The sequence below is a fragment of the Manihot esculenta genome, chromosome 13 (genome assembly GCF_001659605.2).
Source record: "Manihot esculenta cultivar AM560-2 chromosome 13, M.esculenta_v8, whole genome shotgun sequence".
Lineage (NCBI taxonomy): Eukaryota > Viridiplantae > Streptophyta > Magnoliopsida > Malpighiales > Euphorbiaceae > Manihot > Manihot esculenta.
Window position 1 is genome coordinate 14278978 of NC_035173.2, and position 14267 is coordinate 14293244.

The 14267-nt window shown below is 36.2% G+C and overlaps 1 long non-coding RNA gene across 1 annotated transcript; it reads left to right on the forward strand.

Annotated features, from left to right (window-relative positions):
• Positions 1-6034: 6034 nt before the first annotated feature.
• On the forward strand, positions 6035-7015 carry LOC122721559. The gene is made up of 2 exons (XR_006348243.1): positions 6035-6411; positions 6488-7015. It is a non-coding gene; the product is annotated as an uncharacterized LOC122721559 (long non-coding RNA).
• The last annotated feature ends 7252 nt before the right edge of the window (positions 7016-14267 follow it).

A 14267-nucleotide genomic window follows, 5' to 3' on the forward strand; every position in this document is an offset into this window, starting at 1 on the left:
TCCAGAGCCGAAAGTTCAAACTTTCGGGGGCAAGCTTGGGCAAGCTTAGGCAGCCGAAACTACCTCCTTAGCATGTTCGGCGGCCGAACCCTCTTTCAGCGGCAGAAACTGGATTCTCCAGTAAGGCAAAAACTTGTTCTGCTTCATGCAAATCTCACCCAAACTTCACTCAAACATGCAACCATAACTCCACAACCTGCATATACTCAAGTATAGGCACAAAGGGGTCCAAAACTAACTTAAAACCCCAACAAACAACACAACTATACACATACGCATGCTTTGACCACAAATCAACCAAAACCTCAACTTATCCTACACATGCATCTCTACCCATAAACTCCATAAAGTCTTCCTAAAACATGCAAAGAAGGTCAGGATCTTCACCTATCTCTGAAACCCCTTACTAGAGCTTGCTCTAGACGGGTTGAACTCATACTATGTTAAGCCTGGTTTTCACATACACATCAAGAAAATATTTTCATACTATAAACAGACCATGTATACAAAAGGGATTTACAATACAACTAGGTCAAGCACCATACTAGTACATCTCTTCACAATAGTACATGTCCACACTAAGCTATTACAAAATTCTTTACTCTTCTTGTACCCTGCTGACTTCCCTCTGACTCTGATCCCTGCAAAACTGGGGTTAAAGGAGAGGGATGAGCTATACTAGCCCAGTGAGTAGAACAGATAAAACATGTTAATAAAACATGCTCACATGGAATGCATCACATCACAAGTAAATCACCCATCTCAGACGGACAGATTCAAAATTCCCTCTGTTCTGTGCCCGGCCAACAAAGGAGCTACTCAGGACTTCTCTACGCACCCTATGGTGCTCTATGCCCGGCCCTCTCAGGGCTCCTCAAGACTTTACTCGGAGGGCTAGTGAATCCAAAACTATGTCCGATCCGTATAAGCCTAGAATAATGCAATGCGTCATATTAGTGTATTCTAGTGCACTCAACCTATTACATATCATGATGCATGGAATATGCTAAAAGCATTTAAGTTCTCATATGAAAAGTGTAACGACCTGAAAATCGGACCGCTACCGGCGCTAGGATCCAGATCGGCTTAAGGCCGCCGGGACCCGTAGCAAGCCAAACATTCATCCTATTTACCTGTTTAATCCCATACATGATCAACAATTACATAAAAATTTAAAACTCTCATTTAATCATTCATTCATTCATTCTTTCATTCATTCTTTCATTCATTCACCAAGCTTAACCTGTGCATGCACAAATCACAACATAAAACCTCGCACTGGAGTCCTCATCAAATACTCCAATGGGGTAACATAACATACATTAAGCTTGGTTTACAATAATCATCATTAAACATTTAAGATCATGTACTAGAAAGGGATTAACAACATACTAGGGTCAAGCACAGTTCTAAACCTCAATACTCATCATTACATTACATAGCTGTACTATACATTACATCATTCTCATGTCCACAGCTAACTATTACATAGAACATAATTTTACTCTTGACTTCCTGCTCTATCCCGTACCTGCAAGCCTGGGGGATTAAGGGAGAGGGGTGAGCTATAAAGCCCAGTGAGCAGAATAAATAAACATTCAATTTAAATTTCATGCTTTCATGAAATGCAACACATCACAAACCAATCACATCAAGGATGGTATTGTCACCAATAGTCCTCTACATTCCAAGGTGCCAGGACGTAGAATGGGTCAACCAGACTTTCTCTTAAACATAACATATCATAACATTCCAACATGCCGGGACGTAGAATGGGTCAACCGGTCTTTCTCTTACATAGTGCCGGGACGTAGAATGGGTCAACCGGACTTCCATACCATACCATACCGTATCATATTACATCGTATCATATTGAGGACTAAGGATCATCCAACATCCATCCACATCATCATCAAATTATGCAGTGCAACATATTCGTGAATTCTAATGCAAACAACCTAGAATATCACATGGCATTCATGATGCATGAACATGCTCAAATCTATATTTATTTGCTTTAAAACATAAGTGTTTATTCTACTCACCTCTGGCTGAAGCTCTAATGACTCTGAAGCAGCTATCTCACTGCTGAGGTCCTCGGTTCCTCGGGTCCGAACCTACACAAGTGGACTCAAATGAGGGACCAAACATCCATGAACATGACTCTAAAATACTCCCCAAAAACCCCCTAAAACACCTTAAAACATTTATAGAAATCATGCAAAGGAAGGCTGAATAGGGCACTTTCGGCGGCAGGTTCGGCAGCCGAAAGTCCCTCTAGAGCCGAAAGTCATGCACCTTCGGCGGCACTTTCGGCGGCCGAAGGTTCACTCTAGAGACGAAACTCATGCATGTTCGGCGGCACCTTCGGCGGCCGAAACTCCCTTCCAGAGCCGAAAGTCCACTTTCGGGGGCAAGGTTTGGCAGCCCAAGACTTGCCTCCACAGGCAGGTTCGGCGGCCGAAAGTCCCTTCGGCTGCCGAACCTGAGTTCTTCCAAAGGGCAGAACTCAGCCTCCTCTAAGCACAAAAAGCCTCCCAAACCATTCAATCATGCATTTACCTATTCTACAACATGCAAACTCAAGCCAACAAGCACATAGGGGTCTCAAACTAACTTAAACCCCAACCAAAACACATCAAACATACATATACAACTCACATTGCTCATAAACACAACATAAGCCAAAAACTAACTAAAAACCTAAACATGCATTTCTACCCCAAAAAACTTCATGAAACTTAACCAAAACATGAAAAGAAGTATGGATCTACTCTTACCTCTTGAAGATCGAGAGGGAAGACGATCCAACTCGGAGATGGGAGAGATCTAGCTCTTTGAACCTCCAAACTCCAAAACTTCACTCTTTTTGTTCAAATATCTTTAAACCAAGATAAAACTTGTTAAAACATGAAAGATTGGAGGAATAACATCAAAAACGACCATGGGAGAGCATGGACTCACTGTTGGCCGAAAATGGGGAGAAAACTCGCCCGTTTCGGCCATGGAGCCCTTATATAGGGCTGGCCAGACCACCTTTCGGCAGCCTCAAGTGCCTCCAAAACTCATGCAAGTTCGGCGGCCGAACATGAGGTTCGGCGGCCGAACCTTTGCCTCTTTCGAAAGCCTAACTTGCCCCCCTAAACCATCAAATGTTCGGCGGCCGAACTTGAGGTTCGGCGGCCGAACCTGGAAATGCCTTCATGGTCTTTTTCATTCAAAACTCAATTTCTTTCTTACTTAAAATCATAAAATACATTAAAACATTTTATAAAAACATGATTTTACCCTTTTAGAGGTTTTCGACATCCGAGATTCCACCGGACGGTAGGAATTTCTATACCGGAGTCTAGCCGGGTATTACAAAAAGATTTAGTTTAGTTCCACTCACCTCTGGCTGACTCTAAACTGACTCTGCAAACTCTGAAGCAGTGCTCACTGCTGACCACTTTGGTTCTTCTGGTCCGTTCCTACACAGATGGACTCAAATGAGGGACCAAACTAGCTCAAGAACAACTCTATAAAACTCCCCAAAACCCCCCCCTAAAACATCCTAAAACAATCACATGAAACATGCAAAAGAAGGCTGGACAGAGCACTTTCGGCGGCAGGTTCGGTGGCCAAAAGTCCCTTACAGAGACGAAACTCAAGCACTTTCGGCGGCACTTTCGGTGGCCGAAACCCCCCTCCAGAGCCGAAAGTCCAAACTTTCGGGGGCAAGCTTGGGCAAGCTTAGGCAGCTGAAACCACCTCCTTAGCATGTTCGGCGGCCGAACCCTCTTTCGGCGGCCGAAACTGAATTCTCCAGTAAGGCAGAAACTTGTTCTGCTTCATGCAAATCTCACCCAAACTTCACTCAAATATGCAACCACAACTCCACAACCTGCATATACTCAAGTATAGGCACAAAGGGGTCCAAAACTAACTTAAAACCCCAACAAACAACACAACTATACACATACGCATGCTTTGACCACAAATCAACCAAAACCTCAACTTACCCTACACATGCATCTCTACCCATAAACTCCATAAAGTCTTCCTAAAACATGCAAAGAAGGTCAGGATCTTCACTTACCTCTTACAAACAAGAAGATAAACGATCCCAAGGTGGAGATATGAAGCAACTCACCCTCAAAGTCTCCACACTTCACAACTTTGGATTTTTAACTCAAAACCTTCAAAACAACAGAAAACCCATCAAAACTTTGCAAGATTTGAAGAAAACATGAAGATCACCCAAGGAAGAGCATGATCTCACCTCTGTCTGTGAATGGAAAGAAAAATCTTATCCATTCACCGACCTAGGGCCTTTTATAGGTGGCTGGCCAGACCACCTTCGGCGGCCTAACGTGAAACCAAAAGCCATGCATGTTCGGCGGCCGAACTTCACCTTCGGCGGCCGAACCTGACTTTTCTTCCTTGGTGCTTTTATTTTAAAAACTCATTTCCTTTTACCCTTAAAACATTAAAACATATTTAACTAACGGATAAAAACAGATCTACGACCCTTCTAGAGGGTTTCGACATCCGAGATTCCACCGGAAAGTAGAATTTCGATGTCGGACTCTAGCCGGGTATTACAATGAACATGCTTAAAAGTTTAATTGCTTTGAAATAAAAAGAGTTGTATTCTACTCACCTCTGGCTGATACTCAACTGACTCTGGAGCAGCTAACTCACTGCTGATCGCCTCGGTTCCTCAGGTCCGATCCTACACAGGTGGACTCAAATGAGGGACCAAACATACTCTATAAGGCCTCTAAACATCTCCCCAAAAACCCCCTAAAACACCATAAAACATGCAAGCAAAACAGGTAAGGGAAGGCTGGACAGAGGAAGGCTGGATAGGGACTTTCGGCGGCAGGTTCGGCGGCCGAAGGTCCCTACAGATCCGAAAGTCAGGCACTTTCGAGGGCAGGGTTCGGCGGCCGAAAGCCTTCACAGATCCGAAAGTCAGGCACTTTCGGGGGCAGGTTCGGCGGGCGAAACTCCCCTCCAGAGCCGAAAGTCCAAACTTTCGGGGGCGAGTTTAGGCGGCCTAAAGCTGCCTCCACAGGCAGGTTCGGTGGCCGAACATGGCTTCAGCTGTCGAACCTGGGTTCTCCAGAATGGTAGAATCCGATTCGCCTCTCTCATCTAGCCTCCCAAAACCCTCCAAACTCATACTCAACACTCAAAAGCATGTATAAATACATCATCAAGCGATATAGGGGCATAAAACTAGTCTATACCCCAACAAACATCACATTTCTCATGAAACTAACATAACCCTAACATTTTACATCTACTCTAAACATGCATTAAACACCCTTAAAACTTACTTAAAACATAAAAGGAGGTGAGGATCTACGCTTATCTCTTGAAGATCGAGAGGAGAGGTGATCCAAACTTGGAGATTGGGAGAAATCGAGCTCCGGGAGTCTCCAAGTTTCAAAACTTTGATCTTAGCTTAAAATCTTCAAAACAAAGGTAAAAACTCATCAAAACTTGAAGGAAAAGAAGGAAAATATAAAATCAACCAAAGGAGGGCAAAATCTCACGTATGCCCGGAAATAGAGAGGGAAAACTCGCCCATTTTCGGACAAGGGGCCCTTTATAGGTGGCTGGCCAGACCACCTTCGGGGGCCAAAGGTGCTTCCGCAAGAGCCCAATGTTCGGCGGCCGAACATGAGGTTCGGCGGCCGAACCTGGCTTTTTCCTCCTTGGTCTTTTCTTTCAAAACTCAATTTCTTTCTTCATTAAAACCATAAAAACATATAAAAACATTTTAGAAAACATTTATTTTAGCTTTCTAGAAGGCTCCGACATCCGAGAATTCCGGATTTCAACGGAGATTCCACCGGAAAGTAGAAATTTCAATGTCGGGATCTAGCCGGATATTACAAATATCTAAAATGTTGATAAAATTTTATTAATATAACCTGTAGTTCTGTTTTCTCAAAAAAAAAAATTTCAATACCGTTGGCTCTTTTAGCTAAATAAATTCGGTTATTGATTCTATTTCTGTTGTAATTTGATTCGTACTGTTCGGGACCCAATAACCGTGCATAACCCCTGAGAAAAGCCTCCCATCCCTTCACCATAGCTCCAAATGCATCGTTCGACATTGCTAGCTGTAATAAACGTGGATAGTGCTCACAATCATGTCGAGACTCGAGAGACGAGCAGCTCTGGACACACATTCAACAGTCGCACCTCTTGCCGACAGTCACCTACTGCAGGTCCTAATCTGGTCGGGTTCACGTCTCTAACAGCCAGCAGCACATCTCCACAAGCCAAAAACTTATATGTTTTAATAAAGGGATTCTATGGTTTGGATGAGCAAATCTATGATATTGATAAAGGGATTCTACGAATCAAGGTAGTCTGGCTCTGTATTCTTTACACTTGAGGCTACTGGATTCCATTGTGAGTGTCTTAGAAATTACTTTCTGGATTCTACTTGAAGCTTTCAAATCTTTTTAATTGTTGAAAAATTTTCTAGACAGTTGCCTTGCAGATAAATAATAAGGAAAAAATTGCGGTTTTGTGTAATGAACAACTACTAAGAGCAATGTTTAACCTTGGACGGTGTCTATCGGAAGAATCCCCTAGATGGAGAGAGCGTGAAGATTTGTCTATGTTCAAAGATGTTGTCAAAGTTTGCCTTGATTATGAGCAAAAACCAGCTAAGAAAGAAGTAAAGCTAAAGCAGTCAAGGAACTCAGATGAAGTAAATGTGGAGAAGTATTTGGGTTTAAGGATAAAGTTGCATTTAGACCTACTGCAATTCATGCTATTTATATACTTTGATTACTCTGTTTATTGTTAAAAAGGTAATTTGTGTTAGTTAACTTGTCTTCTATTTATAATACTGAAATTGCACTAGTAAGGAGTAGAATATGTGGATTTACTTAAGGGTACTGCCGCACCATTCTCTTGTATAGTATCCTGAGGCATTTTTTGTAATCCTATTTGCAACTAGATAAAAGAACAACTAAATTACGGGGAAGAAAAAGAAACCTTAGATTCATTTTTCATAATTCTGTTTAATTTTCATTTTGTTACTTTCTTTGTCTGGAATCAAATTGTCACACCTGCAGAGCTTACCGAACGTTTTTCAATTATCTGTTTTGTCCGCTCACCTGTTATTAAGTAATCTCTTTGCTTTATTATTACATATAATCGATTTAATATGGTTGTAATTTGAAAGTAATTCACTTCCTTATAGGAATTAAAAGTATTTTTTTATTATTTCACTCAAATTTATACTCAGGCTTAATAAAATGTGTGATGTGGATTGATGATTTCATATATTGGGATTTTTTTGTCTCTAGAAAACTTTTGATAGGACATACTATCTCTGGATGTTGGGCTACTGTTGGAATATTAACCGAGAAGGGAAATTCAAGGACAACAAAATTATGAAGCTCATGGATTTTATTTATTTCTTCATATGGCTTTTAACTTGTTTATGAAGCTCATGAGACACTATAGCCTTGATTTTTGAGATGGGAAAATTTCACTCAATTAGTTGATCACATGGAATTTCATGAGCATAGTGTGAGTTTATTTGATCATCTCTTGTTGCATACTTTTTATTATTTATCTATTGTGTGTGAGGTGCATAGATGAATCCTTTTATTGGGCAAATCTGATGAGGTAATGAACATGAAATTTCTGTGGCATAAAATGTTTGGATGGATTTCTTTGAATGGCAGTAATTATCTTTGTATAGAATAGGTTGTTTGATGTTCTTGGTTATATGACATGTATTTTTTAGAGACTTAAGATCGATAGAAGTGTTGAGGTGCTAAATCTGTGTACTGGTTTGAGGAATGAACTTCTGATACTAAGTTTTCTTGTTATAGGAATGAACTTCTCATTGTAGGAAAATAAATGAACTTTTTAGAAAAGATAATTGCACAGAAAACTTAGAATCATTCTCTTAATGTGCATTTCTTAATATTACATATAGTTATAAAAACTGTGAAAATAATTGCACCTCCAAGCAATTGAATCTGAAGTGTTCTTTGGTTTTTTATCTTTTGACCCTTTTGCTGACATGAAGAAACGGTTTCAATGTTTGTAGGTTATGGTTTCAGTTGCCTGAAATAATACTACCAGAAATGTCCAAACAAGAGAGAGCAATGAACATTTCTAATTGGGCAAATATCTTTTTGCTTGCTTTTTATTTTCTCTTCTTTTTTACTTATCTTTTTTCTTTAATTGTTTTATGCTATAAAGAGTGGATCTTTAGCTATAGCAGCATTAACACTAGACTCTTTGCTGGATCTCATGGCTAGTGGTACTTAATTGTTTACACACTTGTCAATGAAAAGCATTAATATCTATAGGTATCCCATTGGATAATTGAGAGTGCAACCAGTAGGAATCATCATCTTTATAGCTGTAATGGCTACTCTTGGTATGACATATTGTAGTCTCTACTCTCTATACTTGTCTAAATTTGTGTCAGTTCATAACAATTTCCAATTTTCTGCAAATGGGTAATGGTTCTAACAGGATTTAACTTGGTATTAGCTCAAACAACATAAGATTGAGTTTATTATTGATTCAGAATTAAACAAGCTAAGATGACTCCAGAGCAATTGATATGGTTGCATGCAATTATGTTGAAGGCTACTGGAGTTGAACTTGTGTTTTGGTTTTACTATAGAAGTTTAGGGAATGAGATATTTCAAGCATACGCAAAGGTTTGATTCTAAATGCAATCTTTAACATCATAATCATTTCGTTCTAAGGTACATACTAAACAATTGTTTCTTTCCTAGTCTATGGAGGTTCTTCCTTTTCTATCATTCTGAATTATTTTATTTATCTGCAGAACTTACCTTAAATTTTCTTGGAAGTCTTTGATTTCAATTTGTGGAAGCACAATTTATGAAATAAATGAGTTTAAGGTGAGGACTCTTATACTATTATTAGTATTTTTCATTTGACTTTTGTATGATTAGATTTCTCTAGTGATAACTTTAATACTACTATTAATATTTTGCTCAAAATGGTATTAGTTTCCCCAAAATTGCAAAAATGATCAAGTAGGAATAGAAATTCCAATTAAAATTACTTAAAAGTAATTTTATTTGTTTATGTCCCCAAGATTACTAAATGCTCCATGCCTTGAATTTCGTTTTTATATTGAACTAATTTCTCTTTACTCCATAGTATGAAGGATTTTTCTTTTATTTATAGTTTTTTGGAGTGCCATCTCTATGGGAGTATTATTGGAGATTTGGACTTTTTATGCTATGACGTGTTGACCATGAATTTTATGTTCTGGCAGCATATGTTTCATGGAGGTCTTGTGGATTACACCTTTCTAGTTTTTCCAATTTGCTAGAGAAATTTCAATTCCTGCTTTTCTTGATTTTGTCTTTACAGTTCTTGTGATATTAACCTTTTGGTTATTGATGAAGGCTAAAATCTAGAAATTTGAAAAGTTTGATGAACCCATTCATAAAGTTATAGTAGATTTAATTTTAAGACACAAGATAACCAAATGTAGATAACTTTGCTTATGGCATTACATTAAAGTTTCTAAGGTAATTACTACCTTTAACACTATAAATTAAAGATGCATGCAATGATAATTTTAGCCATTGTTTATTATTATTATTATTATTATTATTATTATTATTATTATTATGATGATGATGATGCTTTACTAAAACCTTTATTATTAAAATTTCTCTAATTTGCATATCAATTCTCAATAGTGTCAGAATTGAAATGTTGAAAAGACATAAAAATGAGGGTTCAGATATTGGAGGTGCATAAAGAGTCCATATTCACATTTAGAAGTCAATATTTAATAAGTTCATATACTCTGAATGCTTGATAATGTTTTTTATCTTTGAATTTAGTATTAAACTTATTTGTGAATGATAGTACTTTTTATAAGTATTAAGCACTTATATTGACTATTTTTTTAATGACTTGCATGGACTGTTTTAATTTTACTAATATAAGCATTTTAGATATATTGATTTATTGTATTTTTTAAATTGATTTTATTGAAAAATTTTATAAAAATATCTCTAAAATAAAAAAATTGTAATGGTAGTTAATGAAATAGATTTGTAATGGATTTGTAATAGATTAAATGAAAAGAAATTGTAATGGTGTCATTGAAAATTTGTTATGGAATTTGCGCAGTTATATTAGTAATGCTAAGTTTTTTGTCGCTCATTTGGTACTAAATTTAGCGATGGCTTATAAATTTTGTCAGAAAAATTAATGATGTGGTCAACAACAATGGATTTTTAGTCGTCACTAATTCGTCAATAAAAGCTTTAGTGATAGAAATTTAGCTTTCAACAATGAATTTTTCTGTTTTTCTGTTTCTCATATCCTGTTTTCTACTTACTATCCTTGATACCGGCAATACTCAAAGAATACAAATTCATTAACAATTGTTGGTTGGTAAACTTATATTATGTATGAATTTTAGTGCCAAACACGATTAAAGTTGTCCTCTCAAACTTTTGGACAGGAATTAATGACTTCCAGGTTGAATCTAAAGGCAATAATCGCTTTTTGGTTCACTTTCTCTCACATTGATGATGTTGATTATGTTATGAGTAATCGACTTTGGACAATCCATAATATTCTATTGGTTATTCATGAGTGGCCACCAAACCTTGCATTTGAAGAACTTGCTTTAAATGATACTCCTTTTTGGGTTCATGTTCTTTGTCTATCCCCAAATGTCATGTCACCTCCAGATATAACTTCTATATAAAATTTCACAACCTCTAGTGGTACCCCTCAAATGTCCTTTGTTAGAGAGTTACTTAGAGTAGAACCAAAACTCTAGAGGTACCTCTAGCATATTAAGGAACAATGCAATAACCTTTATTGATAAAGCTTTCATAATTGGTTTTCATAGGAAGAAGAACAATGGTGTTATTCAATGGGTGACTTTTAAGTATGAGTGCCTTCTAAATTTGTGTTTTAACTATGGAACCTTATTCCACTTCAGCTTATACTACCCATCCCCAAAAATCTAGACTAAACTCAACTCTACTGCGAAATAATCTCTCTATGGATCTTAGATGAAGGTACCCTCACCTAGGAAGAGTGATGTAACCATTGTTGTGCTTAATTTAAGCTCTCCTCCAAGGAGACACCACTTTTTTCCTATAGTCAGTGATCATGCATCAACGCACAACTCCAATCAACACACCATAAAGATTTCTACTAATCACTTAGGCTTTCTTGCTGGAGTCATGGACAAGAATAAGACTCCATCCCGCCGGGCTATCTTAATCAGCACTGGCCGCCTATGATTCTGATTCCTCAAGGCCTACAGCCAAAATTTTGAAATAAATTTATTGTCTTTACCTTTAATGGTTCAACCTCAAATGGTTCAACTTAGAGCTCTAGAAGCTTAAGAGTTGCTTTATACTTCGGCATGAAAATGACTAAATAATGGCATTGAGAAGTGTTCCTAAACCTTATTTGCATTAAAAACATATAGCTGTTCCTTTTGCTCTTGATAACATACCCCAACTTTTCAATGAATATCTCCATCCCATTGATCATTAAGATATAGATCGAAGGGACATTTCAAAGAGTTGCACTTACTTTGAAACTACCTGGGATTGCAAGTAATGAACGCTCTAACTTCTCTCAATTCTTTCAAATCGTATAATGTCAACAAGGAACTTAACCCTAACCTAGAGGTGACTATTAGTGCTGAGATGGTAAAGGACCTCCCTAAAGTCAATCTAGTAGAAGCCCAGCCTTTTAATAAGCGCACAGTAATGACTATGCAAGCATTTATGATCTAACATTGAATTATAAGTCTGACTTAGGCCCCATCTCCTTGAATCCATACGTAAGAATAAAGGAACATCACCCAAAGCCAAGCTCGGAGTTAAGCTTGACTTCATCATCCAGTCTTATGTACTTCTCGGCTTTGTCTATTAGCTGTTGGTACATAGCAGTTGGGTTCTTGATTAGGAAATCCATGAACTTGATGTTACGTGTTCCTTTCTTCAATACTTCACATGCTATCTCATAATTTAATTCCTCCACCTGTATTGCTTGTATATTAAACCGTGAGATAAAACTCCTTAAAAACCCGTCTTATCCTTAGCGGAACTTCCGCAATTCAGAGGAGAGTTTTTTAGAAGGTATATAAGTAATAAACCTGGATTTAAATAACATAGCGAATTGTATAAAGTTCTGAATTAAATCTGAGCTCAGATATTGGTACTATTTCTGAACCAAACCTGTGAGTGTTGATAGAAACACTTGCCATAACACAAAGTGATTGACATCTTGGAGTTGCATTATTGTTCTAAAGATTGTCAGGTGACTTCTGGGATCTGCTGTTTCGTCGTATTTGTTCAAGTTTGGCAGTTTAAACTTGGCGGGGAATGTCTCTGCCAAGATCTCTTCTGACAGGGGTGAGGCATCATCCAACTCATAATCCTGCTCTTGCTCCTTCTAGTACCTTTGCACAGCTCGTATCAGCTTTCAATTGATATCCTTTGGAACCTTGTCCGACGACTCCTCTTCCTCCAGCTTTGCCTTCCCCTTGGATTGCATTTGAATTGCCTTTGTTCAAGTCCTTGGGGTGTCGATTGAAACTTTCTCCCTTATTCTGGGAGTCATGGCTGAGACCTCCTCCCGAGCTTTATACTACTTGAGAATGACCTGTAGTCTTTTTATGTATTAAAGCATCTGCTCATTGTTTAGATTACTCCAATCAGCTTCATTGACCATTGATGGGGTGTTTTGTCTACTACCAAAAGTGGAGGAAATGATTACGCCCTTATTGATAGCAGCTCGTCAATTGTCACCCATTTTAGAGAATAGAAAAAGAAAGAAAGAATTCTTTTTAATAGAATGGGAATAAGAGACTGGTTTCTACTCTAATTGAAAAGAGAGAATTCAATGGATTTTCCGGCAACAGAACCAAATGAGGTAGTTGGCGCCTATAACAGCCACTCTAACACTCAAATCAATAAACTAAAAAAACGGACGAATGTAAGGAATTGCTTAGGATTCAAAAGTAATTGTGTAAGAATGCGTACTTTGATCTCTGTGACCATGGACTTTTATACTATAAGAAAATAGAGTTAATTATCGTATTTTCTAAAAATTCGGTTGGTATCGACTAATTGATAGGAAATCTCATGATTATAGGTTTAATGAAAATCTGTTGGATTGTATCTGCTGACGGTAACTTTCTATGGAGTTTTGATGGTAACTTTTTATAGAGTTTTGTCATATAATTGAGGGGCGAGTAAAGAGTTGAGACTTAAAGCGTCCGAGTGTTTTTTTTTTTTTTTTTTTGTAGAATCAAGTATCATTTAATTAAACTTTTGTCACGTGACTCTGGCGGATTATTATATTATATCAATTATAATAATACTATAGCCCATTGTATTATATCAATTATAGTAATATATATCATATTAATATTAATGTTAACTTTCTACGATAACCGTTTATATTATAAAATCTAAAAAGTATTATTAAAAAATATAATAATAGTTTATTAGTAAATATGTTATAATAACAATTTATTAATATTAATTTTCTATTATAACTTGTTACAAAATGATCCAATACTAATAAATAAAAAAATATGACAACAGTTAAAAAATATCGTTAATAACGTTGACATGTAAATATAATAAATTAAATATATTTAATTTATATTTTATAGTATAATATTAAATACACTTAATTTTAATAAATATATATTTAATTTATTTAAGAGAACAATTTATTATATTTTATTATATTTATTTTAAAAATATTTAATTGTATTACAATAATATATTTTATTTTATTTATTTAATTTTTTTAAAATATTGTTAATATTGTCTACTTTTTATTATTATAAAATTAATATTATATTATAATTAGATGTATAAAACTGTATAAAAATAATTTAATAAAATATAAATTTAATTTTTATAATTTTAAATATTTATATTAATTAAAAAATATAGCGTGCCGCAAGACAGGTTGTGTTGAAAGGCTTGCCACATGGCAGACTAATTTAGCAATATTAAAACTATTTTTAATATTATATTACAAAAATAAAAGATATTAAAAAATTATTCAAATATTATTTAATTTTAGTATGACAACATTTAAAAAATATTGTTAATAAAGGACACTGATTCATTTATTTTCAAAGAATAAATTTATATTTTATAATATAATATTAAATATATTTTAAATTACATTTAATTTTATTAAAAAATATATAGTTAATTTATTGTATATTGTAATAAAAT